This window comes from Geotrypetes seraphini, chromosome 1 (assembly GCF_902459505.1).
Source record: "Geotrypetes seraphini chromosome 1, aGeoSer1.1, whole genome shotgun sequence".
Taxonomy (NCBI): Eukaryota; Metazoa; Chordata; class Amphibia; order Gymnophiona; family Dermophiidae; genus Geotrypetes; species Geotrypetes seraphini.
In genome coordinates this window covers 227,657,928-227,680,888 of record NC_047084.1, presented here as the reverse complement: position 1 = coordinate 227,680,888, position 22,961 = coordinate 227,657,928, and the positions used below count along the sequence as shown (strand labels likewise).

The window sequence follows — 22,961 nt, the reverse complement described above, 5'->3', positions numbered from 1 at the left end:
ATTAGTTAAAATGGCTTTCTTGCCCAGGAGCACCACCTCTGGTGATAAAAGCTGTCATTCCCTTTGGTTTCGGGGATGTAATATTATAGTATCCGAATAGTGATCGTGGGGCCCAAACAGAGCCAAAATTGGCGGGGGCAAAACCAAAGCATATGTCCCAAGGAAGTGTAAGCTTGTGAACATTTAGAATAAGTATGAACCGGAGTAATCCCCATCTGATAGGCATGCATGGGTGATATATAAAGTTGTAAAACAATCTTCAATTGAAGTTCCCAATGGGTAACATTAGCAGACACCCTCTGCAGTTCTTTACCACTTGTTGTATTTGTAAGGCAGTCAAAGAGCAGTGAAGGTCTTCTGCTCAAGAAGTTGCCAAGACCTAGAAATTGGGACCTGGTTGGCTGTCACGTAGGCCCATATGATGAAATCGAAGAGGTACCTTAAACTACATTTTATTTTATCAACCCCCTGGATCTTGGGCCCAGGTCTAATGGCTTCTTTATGAATTTATTTTTAATAACTCTCTCATATCCCCCAACTGTTTGTTGCTAGGTGATATTAATCTTCATTTAGAAATAGAATCCAATTCAGACATGGCTTATCTCACTACCTTTTTAGCTTCTTTAGACTTTTCTATTTCACAACCTTCACAAACCCACAAAGATGGACACCACCTCGATCTGGTAACCTTAACTACTAAATTAGATTCCTTGTCCAAAATCGAGTTAAATGGAGGAAGATGGGTACAAATCCCTTGGGCAGATCACTGCATTTACTATTTCTTTTTAAAGTGGCCGAAATTATCAAAATCGAATTTGTTACAGCAAAACCAAGAAATTTTAGTTAGAAAAATTCCTTAATTCCAATGAATTTTGGAAACGTGCAAACTTATTTTTAGAAGACAGCACTTCTAATTATCCTGATTTTTCACACAATTGGAATAACACTTGCCACTCAATTCTAGATGAAATTGCTCCCAAACACTTAATAAAAAGGCGATTATATGATTCTAAAAAGTGGTATGATTCTGATCTACTTGAAATAAAAAGCTCGGTACGACACCTTGAAAAAATTAGATAAAATCAAAACTAGCAATGGATAAAGTAAAATGGAGACAAGAAGTAAAAAGTATAACGCAATGTTAAAGGATAAACGAAAAATCTATTACTCAGCAAAAGTCGGTCCCACCTCTATTAATGTTAAAAAAACTATTTTAATTAGTTAATAATACTTTCAATACTACTAAAAAGACACAATCTTCCTGGCAACCCGTTCCATCTTCTGAAAACTTAGCTTTGAGATCTGCCTGTTCACCTTGTTCTATAAATACGGGTTTTAACTTCAACCCAAACAAGGAAGAGATTCATGTAGACTTATGTTGGTCCACATTCTATAAGCCAGAATGGCACGATTTCTCTAAACTATTTCAAAGATATGCTCAAACTTATTGTTGGCTTGATTCTTGTCCTCCTGAACTGATGACAGGTTGCACCATTAAATTTTAAATTGAAGTTATTTGAATGGATTACTGATTCCCTAGATGCAGGGAAATTTCCTTCAGATGATGGTAATATAATCATCACTCCAATAATTAAAAATACTAAAGAATCTATTTCTTTGCTATCTAATTACAGACCGATAGCATCAATTCCTCTCTTTGTTAAAATTATGGAAAGCCTGGTTCATATCCAATTGACCAAACATCTTGAGCAACATTCCTTGCTTCACGATTCACAATCGGGATTTAGACCCCAGTTTAGTACAGAAACAGTAATAGCTGCCCTCTTGGACTATTTAACAAGCCTATTAAGTAAAGGCAGCAATGCTTTGGTGCCAGAGCCAGATTAACCAATAGGCAGTGGCGTACCGCAGGGGGGGGGGAGGTCCACCCCGGGTGCACGGCTTGGGGGGGGTGCACAGCCGGCCAGATCCGGGTCCTCCTGCCCTTCCTTTCCCCCGGCCCGCACCGCTGCAATCTTACCTCTCCCCGCCGACAAGAAGTCTTTCCGATGTCAATTCTGATGTCGGAGAGGATGTTCCGGGCCAGCCAGGCAGTGATTGGCTGGCCCGGAACGTCCTCTCCGACATCAGAATTGTTTAATTACTCTGCTTATTTAGCAAAGTCAGTTTAGTGTAACCTTTGAACTCTCTGTTAAGGTTTTTTTTTTTGTTTTTTTTTAAGTGTTTGAGTCTAGATTAGTCTTTTAGGTTGCATTTTAAAGCCTAAGATAGCATCAGTTTAGAGCAGGGGTGTCAACCTGTGGACCAAGAGCTGCATGCGGCCCCATGAAATATTTTGTGCGGCCCTGGTCGAGGGCGATGCAGTGCTTTCCTCTGCTGCCCCCAGATGTTTACTGTCTTGCCAGCTCCCTCCTCTGTCTTGCTGCAGCGTTTGCTTGGCCCTAGAAAAAAAAATTTTCAGCCAATGCGGCCCAGGGAAGCCAAAAGGTTGGACACCCCTGGTTTAGAGCATAGATAGCAGCTGAGGAAAACCTCTTTTTAGTGTTTATCACTTGGTTTAAAGTATAGCTTAGTTTCTAAAAAAGAAAAAAATCTCTAACCTCCTCCTTTACTAGCACGGGTTTTAGCACTGGCAGTGGTGGTAACTGCTCCGATGCTCATAGGGGGTATAAAAACTAGTACCAAGCTAGGGTCACATTTATGCTTGTTTGAAATTATTTAATAGAGAAAGTAACCCTATACAGTATATTTTTGCAAAGGTCTTTCTATTGTTCAGTTATCTGTCAATTAAACAGTGACTAATTAAACCAGGGAAAAGTTGAAAGGGCAGAATAAGTGTAGTGTGACTCATACAGGAGGTATAGCTAACATCACATTAGAAGCCCAGCTACATAAAGTTAACCAGAACTCAGAAATAACCTCCCTGCCCCGCTGCGGAACCTAGGCTCATTCCAATTATTCCGAAAGCATCTGAAAACCTGGCTTTTCTCCAAAACGTAAAGCTATCACCTATTTAAAACGTGATCGGGACGCATGCGCGGACCATCTTATTTTCCTATAGATATCCTCTTCATAACCTCTAATTTCTTATTATATTCTTCCCTCATTTATTGAATTACCTGTAAACCTGCCGAGCTCTATCTTTATGGAGATGATGTGGTATACAAACTTAAAGTTTAGTTTAGTGTAACTCAGCTGCTCCTGCTCCTGAAGAGGTGCTGAGTGAAGACTTGCTGGGGAGAAGAAAACTTCATTGGAGTATCTTAGCTGCTGGCATTCAGAATTGGGAAAAGGCAAACTTTGGATTCAGCAGGTAATTTAATTGTATTTTTGTTTGTTTAATTACTCTGCTTATTTAGCAAATTCAGTTTAGAAAATAATGTAGCCTTTAACGTCACTGTTAATGTTTGAGTCTAGATTAGTATGTATGTTACATTTTAAACCATAAGATAACATCAGTTTGGAGCACAGATAGCGATTGAGGAAAACCTCTGTTTAGTATTTAATTCCCTCCCACCTACCTAAGGAAAAGATAGGGAACTACAGGCCAGTAAGTCTGACTTCTGTGGTAAGTAAATTATGGACAAACCAAAAAAAAAAAAAAAACTGCAGACTGGCGTACAATGATGCAGGCAAAGTTTATTTTAACAATAATTAAAATGTGGTTAAAAACGTTGCCTAAAGGCAAATAAACCAATGGATCCAACACGGTCCGTGTTTCGGAAAATACACCTTCATCAGGGGTCCTGATAGATCAGAGTGAAACATACAAAATAGAATTATATTAATACATATGTATACATAAGCATTTATAAAGTAAAAAAGGGGGCAAATCAGAATTGAAAATTAAAATCATAAAGTGCAAACCTTAAAACCATAAAGGACAAAACCTTACAAGTGGGAAACCAAAACTGAAATTGAAAATAGAATTAAAAGTAAAAATAAAAATTATAGAGGTAATGAAGGACATCCAAAGCAAAAAAAAAGTAGAGGTGACCAATGTGTCATGCAAGTATGTGTCAAGCCAACTGTAAATAATAGCAAGATGGTGTTGAAGCAAACCGAAAGAGAAAGAAACTACTAAATATATCACCAAAAAGAAAAACAAATATAGCCAGATCTAAAACCAATAGAGAAAGAAATATTATAAATATTATGATAGTGTTGTGGGACCTACCCAAATGGAGAAAAACTCAGTAAAAACCGCAAACAAGCTGTGGAGGTAAGTTATAAATCATAATGATGAAGAAGCATGAGGAGTAAATTATGGAAACACTTTTTAAACAAAGAATAGTGAAGTTTCTGGAATCCACTGGCTAACAGAACCCAAGGCAAAATGGTTTCACTAGAAGCAGGTCTTGTCAGACAAATCTGATCAATTTCTGTGACTGACCACAGAGTTGGATAGAGGGAGAGCTCTATATGTAGTAAATTTAGATTTTAGCAAAGCCTTTGACATTGTTCCTCACAGGCATTAATAAATAAACTCAGTGGCCTTGGAATGAGCCCCAAAGTAACAGACTAGGTTAGGAATTGGTTGAGTGGAAAGCTACAGAGTGTAGTGGTAAATGAAGCCCACGCAGAGAAAAGGGATATTAGTCATGTGCCACTGCAAGGTTCGGTTTTTGAGCCTGTTCTTTTAAACTTTTTTGTAATGATATTGCTGAAGGGTTGTATGATAAGGATTGCCTCTTTGCAGATAATACCAAAATCTGTAATAAGGGAGACACCCTTGATGGTGTGGATAACATGAAAAAGGACCTGGTAAAGCTTGAAGAATGGTCCATAATTTGGCAGCTAAAATTTAATGCTTTAAAGTGCAGGACAATGCATTTGGGCTGCAAAAACCTGGAGGAACGGTACAGTTTTTTGTGCATGAAAGAGGAGTGGGACTTGGGTGTGATTGTATGTGATGATCTTAAGGTGGTCAGCAGTGATGTACCTAGCATATGTGAAACCCGGGGCCCATCATTTTTTGACAGCCCCCCCCCCCATCTATATCAAAAATATGATTTTAGTAACAATCCACATATTGCACAAGAGGAAAAGGCAGCATCTTAAACACTGCAGTTAGCACTAGAACACCAACACATACATTGTAAAACTAAACAAGCCAGATCCCACTCAGTCAATTGATCTTGTAGTCAATGCCAACTGAAAACTATGTCCTTTTCATACACACAGAACAGAGATACACCCTGGCCCAATATGGAATAATCACAAACTAAAATGTAGACAAAAGTTAAACTGAACCGCCAAGAAACCAGACTCTGCATACAATGCAACACCACAAAAACAGTGACACGTCCCCTAATACTATGCAAAATATAAAGACAGTAGATGTAAATTTGAAAAAACTGATACATAATAATCACCACTTTACAAATTAACAAATAAAAATAAAACAAATAATGAGAAATAAGAAAATACCATTTTATTGGACTAATCCATTTTTCAATTAGCTTTCAGAGGCCACATCTTTCTTCAGAAAAGTACAGTATACTGCTGTTATGGTATACTGTCCTAAGGGGGTTTGTCCAAAAACTTGCCTTATTTCCATTTCCTATTTATAAACTTTTATCAATACAGTTACAATACTACTTGATTCTAAGTAAAGCAACAAAAAACATCTTTCTACCTTTTGTCGTTTCTGCTTTAATCATCTTCTCTTTGCTCTCTTCTTTCTATACAGCGTTTGTTCTCTCTCCCTTCCATGCAACATCTGCCCTCTCTTTGCCCCTTCCACCCAGCTTCTGCCCTCTCTCTCTCTGCCCCTTCCATCTACTGTCCATCCTCTCTCTCTCTTCCATATGGCATCTTCCCTCTTTCTATGTCCCTTCAATAAACTGTATATCCGGGGTCCCTTCTCTCCTTTGCACATGATTCATTTCAGCTTCACCCCCTCTCCGTTTTTCTGTCTCCACCCCCTCCCCTTTGTTTTGGCATCTCTCTCTCTTTCTCTTCTCCTTTCCTTCCTTCCTTCCTACTCCACACCATGGTGTGGTATCTCTATCTCCTTCCCTTCCCTCCCCCCCATGCCATAGCATCTTTTCCTCCCCCTCCATGGTCTGGTATCTCCTTTCCTTTTTTCTTTTCCCTCCCTTCCATGGACTTGGCATCTCTGGTTCCTCTACCTTGTCTTCCTTCTCCTTCCTTCCTCTCTCTCTCTCCCAATCCCCAATTGGGTGCTCCCCTGTTTCCCTGTGCTGCAGCAGCATTTCTCCCCCCCTTCCCTATGCAGCAGCAGCATTTCTCACACCCCTCCCCTTCCCTGTGCAGCAGCAACATCTCTTATCTGCCCAGCATGTCTGGCCGGTTCCCCTGCTCAAAGCCACAGGCATCTACACCTCACGCGATCTGCGGCTGTGTCAGAAGCCTTCTCTCTGACGTTGTGACTTCAAAGGGAATGCTTCCGACACAGCTGCGAATCGCGCAAGGAGTCGATGCCCGCGGTTTTGAGCAGGGGAGCCGGCCAGAAGTGAAACAACTGCCGGAGGGAGCACAAGCTGGGACGCGGACACCACTGTTTACAGCAGGGGTGCCTACACTTTTTGGGCTTGCAAGCTACTTTTAAAATGACCAAGTCAAAATGATCTACAAACAATAAAATTTAAAAGAAACACAAAGCACACTGTACGTAGAGAAAATGTTAATTATCATTAATAGTCGGGGGGTTTTTCAAACAGGTCAAGGCAGATGACTCTATGCAATGTCACCTCAGTAACAACTATACAAAAATAGACAAATACCCCCGCCCTTTTTACTAAACTGCAATAGTGTTTTTTAGCGCAGGGAGCTGTGCTGAATGCCCCACGCTGCTCTCAACACTCATAGGCTCCCTGCGCTAAAAACCGCTATTGCGGTTTAGTAAAAGGGAGCCATAGTGCAAAATATAGACAGCAGACATAAATTCTCAAAACGGACACATTTTGCTCACTAAATTGAAAATAAAATCATTTTTCCTACCTTTCTGTATGGTGATTTCATGAGTCTCTGCTCCTTCTTCTATAAAGCAAATATTTCTTTCTTTCTGCCTTTCTTTCTCTCTCCCCCCGGTCCCCCTCTTTATTTATGCCTTTCTTTCTCTCTCCCCCTGGTCGCCCTCTTTATTTCTGCCTTTCTTTCTCTCTCCCCCTGCTTGCCTGTCTTTCTTTCTTTCTCTCACTCTATCCCCCTGTCCTCACCAAGTCATCCTGCCGATTTCGCCACTTCCCCAATTCTTTCTCTACCCCCACCCCCAAGCCAGCAGCCAATTTCTCCCTGCTCCTTCCCCAAGCCAGGCCTGGCACTTACATGCACCGGGCCCACAAGACTTCACCTTCGGCGTCAGTTCTAACGGGGAGGAAGTTCCAGGCCAGCCAGACAGTGATTGTAAGTGCCAAGGTGCAGCATGCTGAGTGCTAATTCTATAATGGTATCTGATTCCATTATAGAATGCCAGTGTAAGTCAGCTTTTAGGTCATGTCAATAGCAGGCATAAGTGCATGTCCCTAAATGCATACTTTTGCATGTAACTTCCAGTATTCTATAAGGCACATATATGCATATGGGACCTACCCATGTGTACACCTCCTTATATTTACACAGTAAGCGAGTTGCAAGCCTTATAGAATACCGCTCAGCATGTGGCTAGCACTTACACACATAATTACAGAATAACCAAGCATATGTGTTAAGTGCTAGGGCTGCACATTAATCATGATTAACACTACAATTAACATGTTATTAGTTGTATTTTAAAAAATTAATCATGACTAATTGTGCTGCACAGCATTTCCCTCTCTTCTGTCGCTTCCCCCCCCCCCCAAACACAGTTTGATAACTTTCCCTTCCCATTCCCAACCACAGTTCTATAAGTTCTCTCAATTCCTTCCCCAGCCCCCTTCCGATGTACCTTAAAATCAAGTCTTCAGCCCAGGAGTGTCAGCCTGTACCGGGACTTTCCCTTTGACCCATCCTGCCCCTTCTGACACAAATTCCTGTTTTCTCAAGTGTGGGAAATTCCTGGTGCAGACCACAGGCAGCATATGAGTATCACTGCTGCTAATATATCTAAGCCAAAGACTTGATTTTAAGGGCACCAGAGGGAGGGGGATGGAATTTAGAGAGCTTATGAACTGTAGTTGGGGCCGGAAAGGGAAGGGATAGATGCCAAACCATGTACATTCATGCTGTGACTAGACTAGGTACTTTTTACCTGCAAAGAAAAAATGAACAATTTGCAGGTAAATAGCTGTCGGTCGGTGTAAAAAGTTTTGAAAATTATGAGGGCAATTTTCAGTAATTTCTGTGCATAACACATAACATATAAATAAATTAACCAAAACCAAATCAAAACAATGCTTTACGTGCAGAAATGAGAAAATAAAATTGTGTACTTGGTTATGTACACAAGCCACTTACCCATCCTGTAATTAAACTAGCACTATAGTATCCCTGAAGCAGTGCAGTGAGTACTAACAGATACTTGTAATCAATCATTTGCACAGGTACCAGGTTCTACGGGCCGCTGAAAAGTACTCAGCCCAACCAAAAAGAGAATGATGTGGTTCCATGAAACTTACAAGTTATTCCACTCTTTTCTTGACACTTTTTGTTTGAATAATATGAAATGAAACGAAAAGTGTCAAGAAAAGTGTGGAATAACTTCCACGCTTTTCTTGTAAGTTTCATGGTTCCACATCATTCTTTTCTTGGTTGGACTGAGACCTTTTCAATGGCCCTTCATAGTCCTTTTAATCAAAGCACTTAAGCAGAACTCCAAAGTTACAGCTACAATTCCTTATGAGCGCAAAATTTGATAAAGTTACAGAGCAGAGGATTTTGGGGCATTATTTACTCCTTAGAAAAGTACAAACATTGAGTAGGGGAAATTTTAACCATGAAGATTTGGCCAGGTTTGCTCCTAAAGGTCTCCTTTCCAAAAGCCACATTAGCAATTCCCACGCAAGAAATGCGACAAAGCGTATTCAAGTCTTATGGGCTTCATTGCATTTGCCACATAGAAAGCGCTAGCACAGCTTTGTAAAAGGAGTCCAAAGTTAGCTGGACAAACACTTCTTATTTTCCACCCCTGTGCCCCCCTCCCCCCAATTGACTGCTGGCTATGCCCCTGCTCTTAATCTTGTGATTAATTATGAGATTTAAAATTATGATCAAAATGCAACCTTAGTAAGTGCTAGTCTTCTATACTTACACAATTGGGACCTAAGGTGGAAAGTTATAGAATTAGGGGGTATATATCAATTCTTGCAAATAAGTGTAATGCCAGTGTGTCCAAAGACTATCCTGGCTTATGATATTATTTGCTTGGGTCTCAGTGACTTGGCATTCTTAACAGTATTTTCTCCTTGTAGCATTCTATGGCTGCCTCCCTTTTCCCTCATTTCAGTCCTCAGTTATTGTGCTCCATCTACTCAGTCCTGTAAACCTCAATGGTATTGTTTCATAAAGCAATTTATGAAGATGCATAAACATATCATCACATAAGATAAAACATAACATAACTGTAATTTCTATACCATATGTGCACTAAGAGAAAAAAATCCCCCATAAGTCAAAGCCAAGAAAATGTTTATTTGAAAGATTCCAGACAGCTTATTTTTCATTTGAAGGCTCAGTTAGCACAGTACTAGAATATATCACCTTGTCATCTTTTCTTGAATTCAGTCACATTAACGCCAATGTGTGATTTTTTTTTCATGTCACCATCAGCAAGTGAAGAAACTGAGAATGGAAGCAGGAAGAAACATATTGGAAAACACAAAATGTCATTTAAAAATAGACAAAATCTGAGGTCTTTGTTATGGGGTTTACATCCTGCATGAAGGAATAAAGACAATGCATACAAACGTAAAGCTCTTTTATTAAAGTACACTTAAAAATCCAGGTTTAATGCGTCCTAATTCAGGCTTTCCCATGCACTAAGCCCAGATTTAATGCAAATCAATTGTAAGCTTTTGTAAATATATTTTTGGAGGTCACATGCTAATGTTTGCATTGATGAGACCAAAAGTAGGGGTGGACCTATAAGTAATCTTTTATTCATAAGTCACCAACAGCTGAAAAGACCTGACATGGACCATGTTTTGGAACACGCCTGCCCCAGGGTTCACAAAAGCATTGGCCAACATGGCAGGATTAACCCTTTGTTGGGCCCTAGGCAAGCAGGTATGTTGGGCCCCTCATTGTAATTGCACAATTCTGACTACAGAGGAAAACTGGCAAAGGAGGAAACATCAGATAAGAAGCCCCTGCTCAATGGTTCCTGCTGCTGACTAGAAGGCAGTAAACAGGGAATGAGATAGTATGCAGAGCCAACATTGGCTCTGTGCCCTCCGCTCCCATCCAATTTTCTTCTCTCTGGTAGCAGCTAATGTACCAGGGCAAAAATCTGCCTTGACTTATACATTTGAGAGGGCCCCTCCTAAATAGTTGGGCCCTAGGCCCATGCCTAGTTTCCCTATGCTTTAATCCTGCCTTGCTGGCCAATGCTGAAAATCAATTCACTTCTGACAACTAGGCACTGTAAAGAACAATGGCAAATGAAGTTAAGAATTGAGCATAGAAAAACAATCAAAAATCACTGCACACTATTTGCAAAAATAGTAGCATCCGGTATGAAGCTATTTGTCTTGTGTCATAGGAGTTTAAGGGTTCCCTCAATAAGTCCAGATGTTTCTTCTGCGAGTGTGCCAGTAGTACCAGATTTGATTTGGGCTCTGCCAGGGATTCTAGGTTTATGGATCTTAGGAAGCATGTAGAATGTGCCCACAGAAAAGTAGTTGTGGTCTGACTTTTGTAAGTTGTGATGGTACTTGCTTTGAAAATTGTTAAGATTTTTTAAAATTAGTTAGTATATTCCTGCATGGGTTCCTTAGGGCTTCTTTTACAAAGCCGCGTTAGTGATTTTAGCACACGCTAAACCCGCGCTACATGGCTAGAACTAACGCCAGCTCAATGCTGGTGTTAGCGTCTAAGTGCGGCCAGCAGTTTAGCACGCACTATTATGTGCGTTAAACCACTAAAACAGCTTCGTAAAAGGAGCACTTAGTCTGCTTCATGTAGTGTGTACTGTTTGAGAGCAATCTTTGCTCTTCTTCAATGTACATTTTTCTGTCCATAATCTTTTTTTTTTTATTATTCATTTTTAAATCAAATACATAGTGTAAACAGTTGAACAATCAAGTAATATAACATATTGCACTCTGCTCCAACAAATAATATACAGCTATTAAAACCCACCCTAACCCTCCTGGATGTGTATAACAATCTTTAATGAATCAAAGGGAAATAATATTAATAATTCATAACTTACAATATTTTGTTAACAGGCCCCAAATTTCCTTGAATTTGTTATGATGTGCCCTCTGTATAGAATTAATGTTTTCAAATTTATAAATCTGACATAAGGATTCCCACCAGAAACTATAATTTAAGTTATCCCAACTTTTCCAATTTTTCATTATCATCTGCATGGCTACTCCTGTCACGATGATGAGCAATTAATTAGTTTTGTGGGTAATAATATCATTCCAAATAACATTATATCATATGATAAGGATAGTGGAACTTCCAATATCGTAATAATTTGATCCCAAATGGATTTCCAGAATTTGAGTATCAAGGGACAATAATATAGCAAATGATCCAATGTCCCTATATCAAGATGATAGTGCCAGCATTTTTCTGTTCATAATTAATACAGAGCTTTCTTCTTCCTCAGGCTTGATGGTAATGTTTAGCCAGTTAGTGTGATATTAATAGAGTGATAACATACTCAAAATAATTTCATGTGTAATTGGTTGGAAGTTGAAAGGAAAGTTTTAAACAAATAATGGGTGGTTGAGGAGAATGGTTTTACATTTTAAGAAAATTGAAGTCATGATTGTGCCTATGGATAAGGATTTTTCTACCCCCAGTTCAATTTTGCTTAGAGGAACATTCCAATACAGTTTCAAGTGCACTGTTAAACCCCAGGTATCAAAAGTTTTATAGCTGATGTTTTAAAATTAACATATGTGTAGAGAGACCTTAGGATCCTGCTTTAAGGGTACCTCTAGTAACACCTAGAAGTTTTAAGTAATACTCGATATACACTGACTTTAATCTTGCTGTTTCCAGAAAGGAGGAAATTTACCCTATACATCATTATCATACGGGAAGGCACAAGTGCCAAGTATAAGAGGTTTGGAGAGGCAGCCTCCTTAGGTCTAACTGCAGTTTTCCTCACCTGGGGGCTTTCCCAATATTGGCCCTCTCTCTCCCCTCCCCTACATGGAAGGTGCAAAATGAGAAAAACAGGGGCAATTCTGAATGAAGGAGAGAGAAAGATGGAACAATGTTAGATGGGGCATTGTTGCATGAGGAGAGACAAACATGGATAATGCTGAAGAGTACAGGGGGATGGGGGAAGAGACAGATTAACAGGGGCAATGTTGAATGCAGGGACAGGGTAGATTCTGAATGGAATGAGTGGACAAAAAACAAGGAGATGCTGGATAGTAGGAGAGAGAGAAAGACACAAGAGAAGATGCTGGATGGATGGGAGAAACATACAGGAGATGCTGGATTGGGGAGAGGAAGATATAGAGAAATAATGCTGGAAGGCTGGAGAGAGAAAGAGAGAAACAAGACAGGCGGTACTAGATGGAAGCGGAGAGAGACACAGGAAATGCTGGATTGGAAGGAGGAAAATACAGAAAGGAGATACTGGAAGGTGGGGGTAGAGAGAGAAGAAAGAGTGCAAGACTGGGGAATAAGAGGAAGGAGAATGGGAGGACATGGATGAGGGAAAGAGCAGATAAACTGTAGGTAGTAACAAGTGGGAGTACTGGGATAATTTAGAATGAATTATATCTAAATAGAGATGCAGAAAAAAATAAAAGAAAACTTAGAGGAACAGATTGGTGCTTGAGTTGGATGTTGTGAAGGAGATAAAGAAGACAGATGGAGAGAAAAAATGACAAATGATAGGAGTCTTTTGAAAAATGAATTAAAAGAAGACAGAAAGCAGTAACCAGAGACTGGGGTCATCACAATTATAAAAATTAAATGGCCAGACAACAAAGGTAGGAAAAAAAATTACCTGTAAGCCCTCTTTTACTAAGCTACAGTAGAGAGTCTACTGCAGCCCAGGGTGCTAAATGCTGCATTGCTGCTTTGACGCTTGGTGGTGGTGGTGGTGGGGGGGAGTAATTTTTAATTTATTACATTACATTAGTGATTTTTATTCCGCTTGTATCTTGCGGTTCAAAGCGGATTACATAAGAGAACTGGACATTTCCAGGATGGTACATGACAATAGAGAATACAGTTTGAGGATAGAGACTTAATAACAGAATGATAGTAAAGACTTAATAACATCGGAAGATGTTTTGGACGGCAGTGTTTTGGTTTCTTGGGGGATGGGGTGAGGGAGGTTAGGTAGATTGTATATGCTTTTTGAACAGCAGTGTTTTGATTTCTTTACGGAATGTCTTGAGGTCTGATGTTGTGGTTAACAATCTGGTGATGGAAGGTTCGAGTTTTGCAGCATGTGTTGCCAGGAGGCTATCATAAAGCTTTTTGCGGTGAGTACCCTTGAGTGGTGGGTATGTGAATGATGTCAGTGTTCTTCTTGTTCTGGTTGGAAGGTTACGGTTTAGGCGGTCATTTAGGTAGGTGGGTGCAGTACCGTTAATTACTTTGAAGAGTAGACAGTATAGTTTGAATTGAATTCTGGCTCGAATCGGTAGCCAGTGTGAGTCTAGGTAGGCATTGGTGATGTGGTCAAATTTTCCGAGTGAGTAAATTAGTCTAAGGGCTTTGTTCTGAAAAGTTTGAAGTTTTTTGATCATGTTTGTGGGGCATGGTAGATAAAGGATATTGTAGTAGTCCACGAGACCTAGTACCAGGGATTGTACAATTATCCTGTAGTGTTCTTTGTCAAAGAATTTCCTTATTTTTCTTAAGTTGCGCATTGTGAAGAATGCTTTTTGGGTAGTTTTGTTGATTTGGGTCTGCATAGTGCAGCATCTGTCTATCAGCACTCCCAAGATTCTGAGTGAGGTCTGGATTGGGTATTTGGTTGCTTTAATTTCTAGGTCTGTTATGGATGGGTTTTTTTCCATTTCAAGCATTAGGAATTTGGTTTTGTCCGAGTTTAGTTTCAGTTTGTGGTTTGTCATCCATTTTTCTACTTCATCCAGAATTATTTCCAGGTGTCCTGTTGAGGTGTGGTCTTGGATTTCAAAGGGGAGGAGAATAGTTATGTCATCTGCGTAGCTGAATGATGTTACATTTAGGTTGTCTAAAGTGGTGCCGAGGGAGGAGATGAAGAGATTGAATAGAATGGGCGATAGTGGTGACCAGTGTTCCCGCTAAGCTGCGTTGGCCTGCGCTCACGCACAAAATATTACATCGCAGCGCAAAGTTTCTCTTCACAGCGCACACACGCGTCGGTAAGGTAAGGGGACGCATTGGGGGGATTGCACTTCCCCACAATTGCCATGCTTCGGTTCCTCTTCTTCCTTCCTTCCTACCCCCCCCCCCCCCCGCGGGACCCTGCGGCACCATCAACTCTTACTCCCTCTAATGTCGGCCCTGCAGCTCCAGACTTCCTCGCACCTTCTCCCCTCCCCCTTTGGATCGCTATTATTTTAAATGTTATAGCCGCGGAGCTGTATCCATCAGTGGATATGTCTAACCTCGGCCTGCCCCGGAACTCTTACTGCAGCAGCCGCCCGTCTAGGCAGGAACAGGAAGTCACTGTTGCAGTAAGAGTTCCGGGGCAGGCCGAGGTTAGACATATCCACTGATGGATACAGCTCCGCGGCTATAACATTTAAAATAATAGCGATCCAAAGGGGGAGGGGAGAAGGTGCGAGGAAGTCTGGAGCTGCAGGGCCGACATTAGAGGGAGTAAGAGGTGATGGTGCCGCAGGGTCCCGCGGGGGGGGGGGGGGGGGGAGGAAGGAAGAAGAGGAACCGAAGCATGGCAATTGTGGGGAAGTGCAGAGCTGCAGGGAAGAGTGTTGCGGTACCCAGCTGGAGGGAGAAGGAAGATGAGGGAGGGAATTAAAGGAGATGCCAGGGCTTGGAGCATAGGAGGAAGGTATGCCAGTCTAAGGGAAAAGGAAGGGGGAGATGTGAGAGCATGGAGGGGGAACGAAAGATGGAAGAAAAGGAAAGGAGAGAGATGCCAGAGAATCAGGGAAGGGGAGATACCAGACTATGAGGAGAGGTGTGGGAGAGGGAAGGCGAGGAGAGAGATGCCAGACCAATGGGGTGAAAGGAGAGATGGAAGGGGGAGGCATACAGTTTCTGGAAGGGGCATAGAAGGAGAGAAGATGCCATATAGGGGAAGAGAGACGGCAGACAGTGGATGGAAGGAAGAGAGTTACAAGAAGATGAGGAAAGGAGAAACCACAGAAGACAAAGGTAGAAAAAAATTTCTATTTATTTATTGCTTTAGGAGACATGTGTCACTGTTTCTGTGAAGCATTGTATGCAGAGTCCAGCTTCTTGCTGGTTCAATTTAACCTTTGTCTATGTATTTTTATTTTATCCCCCCTTTTACAAAACTGTGAAGCGTTTTTAGCACCAGCCTTGGTGGTAGCAGCTCTGATGCTCAGAATTTTATGAGCATCAGAGCTGTTACCTCCGTAGCTAAAATCCACACTACAGTTTTGTAAAAGAGGGAGGGGTTAGTTTGTGATTACATATTCCTTACTAGGCGAAGGTGTTTTCTGTGTTCTGTGTGTTCGAAAGACATGGTTTTCTGTTAGGATTGACGGTGTAGGATTAATCTGTGCTGGTCTGGCTTGTTTAGTTTTACAATGGGTGTATTGATGTACTGCTCACTGCAATATGTAAGATGCTGCCTTTTCCTAGGTACTCATGTGTGACGTGTGGTTTGTTACTAAAAATCATGTTTTTCTTACAGATGGGGGGGGGTGCCAAAAAATGATGGGCCCCGGATGTTACATATGCTAGGTACGCCACTGTATGTAAAGATACCAGAAAGCTGGCGTAGCAAAAACTTCTAAGTTTTGAGTATTTAACCCTCCCACAATCTCACGGGCACTCGTTTCAAGTTTATTGAGATTTTGATTTAAACGCAATATCAAATATTTTCAATGCGTATAACAAAAATAAATTTGGGGAAATAAATAAAACCATTTGAACCAGTGTTCCCGCTAAGCTGCGCTGGCGTGCGCTGGCGCACAAAATATTACATCGCAGCGCACACGTTTCTCGTCACAGCGCACGATCGGAAGAGGCGTACGGCAGATGGCAGGGCGGCGAGAGGAGAATCGGGCGAGTTGGCTCATAACTTGCTGGCGCCCGATATTTTTGGCTCACGGTGAAAAAAGTTTGCTCACAACACCCGCCCGCTTAGAGGGAACACTGGTGGTGACCCCTGCGGGACTCCGCATGGATTTGACCATGGGTTAGATTTCGTGTTGTTTGTCTTAACTCTGTACGTTCTTGTTTTAAGGAATCCTTGGAACCAATTGTAAACCACCCCTGAGATCCCGATTGCATCAAGTATCTGGAGTAATATGGTGTGATCGACTAGATCGAAGGCGGCGGAAAGATCTAGTTGGATAATTAGGATCCTGTGTCCTTTACTGAGGTGTTGTCGGGCTATGTCTAGTAGTGTTGCTAGTAGTGTTTCCGTGCTGTGGTGAGATCTAAATCCTGATTGAGAGGAGTGAAGTATATTATGGTCAAATAGGTAGTTGGTGAGGTATTGAGCCACAAGTCCTTCAATCAGTTTGACATATAATGGGATCGAAGCGATAGGTCTGTAGTTGGTAGGAGCGTCTATAGGGCCTTTTTGATCTTTCAGTAGGGGTGTGATTATGATCTCTCCAAGATCTTGTGGGAATTGACCTTCTATGAGAGTGCTTTGAATCCATTGCATGAGGTTGGTTTTGAATTTAAGGGAGGCATTTGTAAGCAGATATGATGGGCAGTAGTTCAAGTCGCATGAGGTGTGGCTGTATTTTTTGTAATGTGGTACCTGTATTAGCTAACTACTTTAAAGGTTAATAGGATGGGATTTATTATTGATTAAGCATGTGATCTACTTTTCTCCACATAATTAGAATATAAATTAACAAACTAAGCAAAATGAGAATAAAAAATAGGAAAATAAGTTTATACTTTTTTATCAGAATAAATACATTTTTTGACAAGGTCTCTAACTTTTGGAGGTTAAAGCCTCCTTCAGGCTTGGGCAGTATACTGCTGTTATGGTGTATTAACTTGATCTATGAAAAGAGTTTTTGGCCTTCATATATTTTTATTGTTATTCCAATGAAAAAAGCATCATTTAATTTACATGTTTTTATTTGTTAATTTTTTAATGTAGTGATTGGATTATATCAGTATGAATTCTACATCTACTAACTTTATATTTAGTACAGTACAAGAGAGTATACGTCATTGATTCTCTTTTCACACTAAGGCCAGTTTTTGACCTTAGGCGTGCCCTGAAGCCGCTATAGAAATGGCACTAAATGCATGTCATTGTGGTGCCTACTTCTTGGTGCCAAGCTACAGAATTACAGTCTCAGCTTCCATCACACTCTCTCAGATTCATGGTCAGATTCAAAGAAATAAACCTAACATTCAAGACTAGAAGCATCCTTCATCCTAGAAAAGATGAATGTGCAACTTTTAGGGCTCATGTTTCTATTAGTTAATCTAAGAAAGTATGGTGAGGAAATGTACTAACTCTGAGATTGATTTAATGATTTGTCGCTATCTTTGGAATTTGTCATGCTTTTGATAAAACAATGTCCTATTTATTTCTATCTGATTATAATCTACTCGGTTCCTTTCTGTTGCACAATAAATCGTGTAATAGAAACATAAAATGAAACAGAAGATAAATTCCACAAGGACTGTAATTGGACTATGCAAACACAGAGAAGTTTTGCTACGCTACCAGCAGTTGCATGGACATGTGAACTGGCAGCAGAGAAAGTAGCTGAATTCCTTTCCTTGTTTAATATTATGCTCCAGTTGCAAGAAGGAGAAAAGTATGCAAATCCAATGAAGTGCTGGGGTCAGCCACCCTGATCCCCTCCTGTAGCAAGTGTCCGTCATGCATAGGGACTTGATGCAGGAGTTCAAGAAACACCTGCAAATCCTGGTGCAAATGGTGGGTCTGCTACAGACCCTGGTACAACAGCGTTGATCCCTAAACTGAAGTCCATAGCTAGACAGACACAAGAGTGGCCATACCTCTACATGTAGACAGTGGCGTACCAAGGGGGGGCAGGTCCAGCAGCAGCGGCAGTAAACTTTAACTCAGAGGCATCCACGGCCCAACTTGTGCTCCCTCCGGGAGATGTTTAGCTTCTGGCCGCTCCCCTGCAGCAGTGGTTTTTCCGTTTAAAGCCGCAGCCGTCGGCTCCTCACGCGATCTGCGGCTGCGTCGGAAACATTCCCTATGACATCATGACGCCAGAGAAAAGGCTTCCGACACTACCGCGGATTGTGCGAGGTGTCGATGCCCATGGCTTTGAATTGAAAACTAGCTGCAGCAAGGAATCAGCCAGAAATGTTGTTGCTGTGCACAGGGAAGTGAAGAGAAATGCTACTGCTGCACAGGGAAGGGAGGGGGGGGGAGAGAAATGCTGCTGCTGCACAGGGAAGGGGAGAGAGAAGGAAGACAAGGGAGAGGATCCAGAGATGCCAAGTCCAAGGGAAAGAAGGAAGGGAGATACCTGGCCATGGAAGGGGAGGGAGAGATGCCAGGGCATGGGGGGGAGGGAAGGAGCCAGATACAAGAACAGGGGAAAGGAAGGAAGCAGGGAGGGAGAGAAAGGAAAAAGAGGAGATGCCAGATAATGGAGGGGGAGGGGGAATTGGAAGGAGACCATGGTGTGGCGTGGGAAGGAAGGAAAGGAGAACAGAGAGCGATGCCAAAGCATAGGGAAGGGGGTGGAGACAGAAAAATGGAGAGGTGGTGAAGCTGAAATGAATCATGTACAAAGGAGAGAGGGGGCACAGGATATTGAAGGGACATAGAAAGAGGGAAGATGCCATATGGAAGACAGAGAGAGTGGACAGTGGATGGAAGGGGGTAGAGAGAGAGGGCAGAAGATGGGTGGAAGGAGCAAAGGGGGGTACAGATGTTGCATGGAAGGAAGAGAGGACAAATGCTATATAGAAAGAAGAGAGTGAAGAGAAGATGATTAAAGCAGAAATGACAAAAGGTAGAAAGACTTTTTTTGCTTTACTTTCTTATTTCTCATTATTTGTTTTATTTCTATTGTTAATTTGTAAAGTGGTGATTGTTATATATCAGTTTTTTCAAATTTACATCTACTGTCTTTATATTTTGCACAGTATTAGGGGACATGTGTCACTGTTTCTGTGGTGTTGTGATGTTGCATTGTATGCAGAGTCTGGTTTCTTGGTGGTTCAGTTTAACTTTTGTCTACATATTTCTATTTTTAGTTTGTGATTATTCCATGTTGGGCGAGAGTGTATCTCTGTTCAGTGTGTATGAAAAGGACATGGTTTTATGTTAGCATTGACTGTACAGGATCAATTGACAGTGCAGGATCTGGCTTGTTTAGTTTTACAATGTATGTGTTGGTGTTCTAGTGCTCAAAGCAATGTTCAAGATGCTGCCTTTTCCTAGGTAAACTCTTGTGCGATATGTGGATTGTTACTAAAAATCATATTTTTCATATAGATGAGGGGGGTGTCAAAAAATGATGGGCCCCGGGTGTCACATATGCTAGGTACGTCACTGCATGTAGAGCATCTTTCCAGCCTAGTATCCTGACTCTAACAGTGGCCAATCGAATTCACAGATATCTGTCAAGATCACAAAGGCTACAATGGATATTTGCTTATATCCAAGGCCAGATTGGGGCGCCCAAAATCCTTATTAATCATGACACGTGGACATTATGCATATCCCTCTTTTAATGTCTGCTGTACTAAGTGCTGTCACCACCTGTTCTGGCAATTGATGCCAGAGTTCATTTACATGTCAACATGCTACTAACAATAGATATTGAGAGAAAGGTGAGGGTGATGAGGTTGCATGGTGTGTGACAGCAGCTCTGCCACACAGTTTGCCTGCTGCTCCCCTAGGCCAATTCCATGCTGAAGCCTGCAGCCATGGTCTAAACATTGGCTTCGCTAGTCACAAAGGTGAGGTAGCATGTTGGCCTGCTAGGCCCAGATGGGGGACCACATTTCTGGTTGTCGCACACTTATCACCCCCTAAATAAGTATCTCTGTCTGACTCTCACTGCTTGCATCAAAAGGGCTGGTCCAGCTCCACCCCCTGGTCACACACCCCACTGAGAGAAAAATGGTCAATGTAAAGGTCCATGGTCTAGCAACCTGTGAGGGACAAGCCCTCCAGATCTGGAAATGTAGGGCATAGACTAGAGTTTGCTGTTCCCAGCAAAATGTTACAATGAAAGACACATGACATGTTTAATACTCAAATCTTAACAAGATCATGGTGAGATTTACAAGTTGGAAATAATAGAGAGATGATACTCATGTGACATCAAGATGTAAATGTCATGAAATATACAGCTGTGAAAGACTACATACAGATGATAAAACTGATGTGACATATCACATTACGTGTCAAAGTTGATGCTAATGGCTACTGCTTTCAATAAATAAATACAGAAAAGAACAATATGACATCATTTTTAAAAGATTACGCTAACATATAGAGCTAAAAAAAAAAAAAAAAATCATACACATGGGCAGATGAAGGGGGGCATTGTAGGGAAGGGAAGGGGATGGACACAGATGAGGAATAAATACACAAGGTGGGTGGTGAATATCTATATATATGTCTGTTGTTCCACCATAGCAACCTGATAGGTATGAACCAGCAGATGTGCTCGGACAGTAGAGAAACTAGAATTTACTCTGTGTTCAGGGGAATAGGGTGGGCATCAGTCTGGATGGCCCTGCAGCATGGAGAAAGAGTAGGTGGCCATTTGTGAGCACCTCAACCTAGTCCACTGTAACAACCGGGACATCAAGGACTGCAAGAAGAAGTTGTGTCAGCTGGGGCTGCAGCAGCACACAAACCCCCTAGCTCTATGGCAGGGGTAGGGAATTCCGGTCCTCGAGAGCTGTATTCCATTCGGGTTTTCAGGATTTCCCCAATGAATATGTATTGAAAGCAGTGCATGCAAATAGATCTCATGCATATTCATTGGGGAAATCCTGAAATCCCGACTGGAATACGGCTCTCGAGGACCGGAGTTCCCTACCCCTGCTCTATGGGGATAGCCCTGGAATCATTGAAGGGGGGCTTCTTCTCTGGCTGCTGAAGAGGAGGAGCATAAGACAGACAAAGGGGGAGGAAGGAGGTCCTGGGAGGAGGCACAGGTCTCAGAGTCCACAGCATCCTTTGTGTGTCTGGCGGCTAGTGGCTGTAGCATCTCCTGTCCAGCAGCCAGATCCTGCAATAAGACCATTTTAGCACAGAGAAGCACTAGCTTCTCTTCCAAGCACATGGGGACAGGTAGGATTAGGGGTGGTAGCTTACTTGAAGACACAAACAGCAAGGAAGTCCTGCAAGCTCAAAACTTCCCCACTATCAGGCAGCTGTCCTGTGGAGACAAAATAGAGAGTTAAATGTTCATGCTCCAGGTATAGCAGAATGCAAACTGTAAGGGCCCCTCCCTAGGTGTGAATGTTCAGGTGAGTGGGAGAATCAGAAATAGCGACTAAGAAGCAGGATCTCTGCTAGACATTTTACTGATAAAGCCATAATCAAACCTTGAGTAGTCCACCTCCCAAACGTTCAAATACCTGCAGCTGAAACATCCAGAAAAAGCTAGATACAACACCCTGCAGAGGATTTTCAAACCTTGCTAGGCGTCATTGGAGATGGCCCCCAAAAAGCAGGCCCCGGCTCTCAGCCACAAGGTCAAATTAATTATCAGACCCAGAAATTGAGATGCTGGTGCAGGAGATGAGCCAGTTTACATACAAGCAGATCCAATATTTTGTAATACTGTATCCTGTAATATTCTACTGAACTCTTAGAAACATGATGGCAGATAAAGGCCAAATGGTCCATCCAGTCTATCCATCCGCAGTAGCCATTATCTCTTTCTCTCTGTAAGAGATCCCACGTGACTATCCCACACTTTCTTGAATTCAGACACAGTCTCTATCTCCACCACCTTCTCCGGGAGACCATTCCACACATCCACCATCCTTTCTGTAAAAAAGTATTTCTTTAGATTACTCCTGAGCCTATCACCTCTTAACTTCATCCCATGCCCTCTCATTCCAGGGCTTTCTTTCAAACGAAAGACTCGACTCATGTGCGTTTACATCATGTAGGCATTTCAACATCTCTTTCATATTTCCCCTTTCCCGCTTTTCCTCCAAAGTATACAGATTGAGATCTTTAAGTCTGTCCCCATGTGCCTTATGATGAAGACCATGCACCATTTTAGTAGCCTTCCTCTGGAGCCATCCTTTTTATATCTTTTTCTGGTGTGGTCTCCAGAATTGAACACAAAATCACACTGCAAGCATGAACTTGTGGGTCTCTTTTCCATATTGCTTTATCTAAGAAAGCAGCACTCCTGAATCATCTTGTCCTGACAAAATAGAGCTAGCCAGCAACCCTAAACTGGGTACTCACTCTGGTGTCATCCCAGATGGGTTTTTCATGTTGTCTTTAGATGCAGGCTTCTTTGATGTAGGCTAATGTTCCCATAAAAATAGCTATATGGCAGGCACAAATCTTTTCCAATGCTACACACTGTTTGTTGTAACAACAACAATAATTACTAGATTATTTTGTTTTCTGATAAGTGGCACTTAAGCAGCTGTGCAGTATAATTTGAGAGAACATTATTAGCAGAAATTTCAGAGTTGCTGTCAGCAAAATAGGTGGTTTACAATTCATGAACTTGTATAGGCTCCTATAAGTCCATTATTGCACTTTACATATGGTCATTTTGCACTCACATATTCATTCTCACTTTTAA

At 41.6% G+C, this 22,961-nt stretch overlaps 1 long non-coding RNA gene across 1 annotated transcript; it reads right to left on the bottom strand.

The window, feature by feature from the left end:
* Positions 1-3,580: 3,580 nt before the first annotated feature.
* Positions 3,581-21,864, bottom strand: LOC117361962. The gene is made up of 4 exons (XR_004539774.1): positions 21,500-21,864; positions 9,607-9,687; positions 4,139-4,175; positions 3,581-3,707 (listed from the first exon to the last, which is right to left on the bottom strand). It is a non-coding gene; the product is annotated as an uncharacterized LOC117361962 (long non-coding RNA).
* Between the last annotated feature and the right edge of the window lie 1,097 nt (positions 21,865-22,961).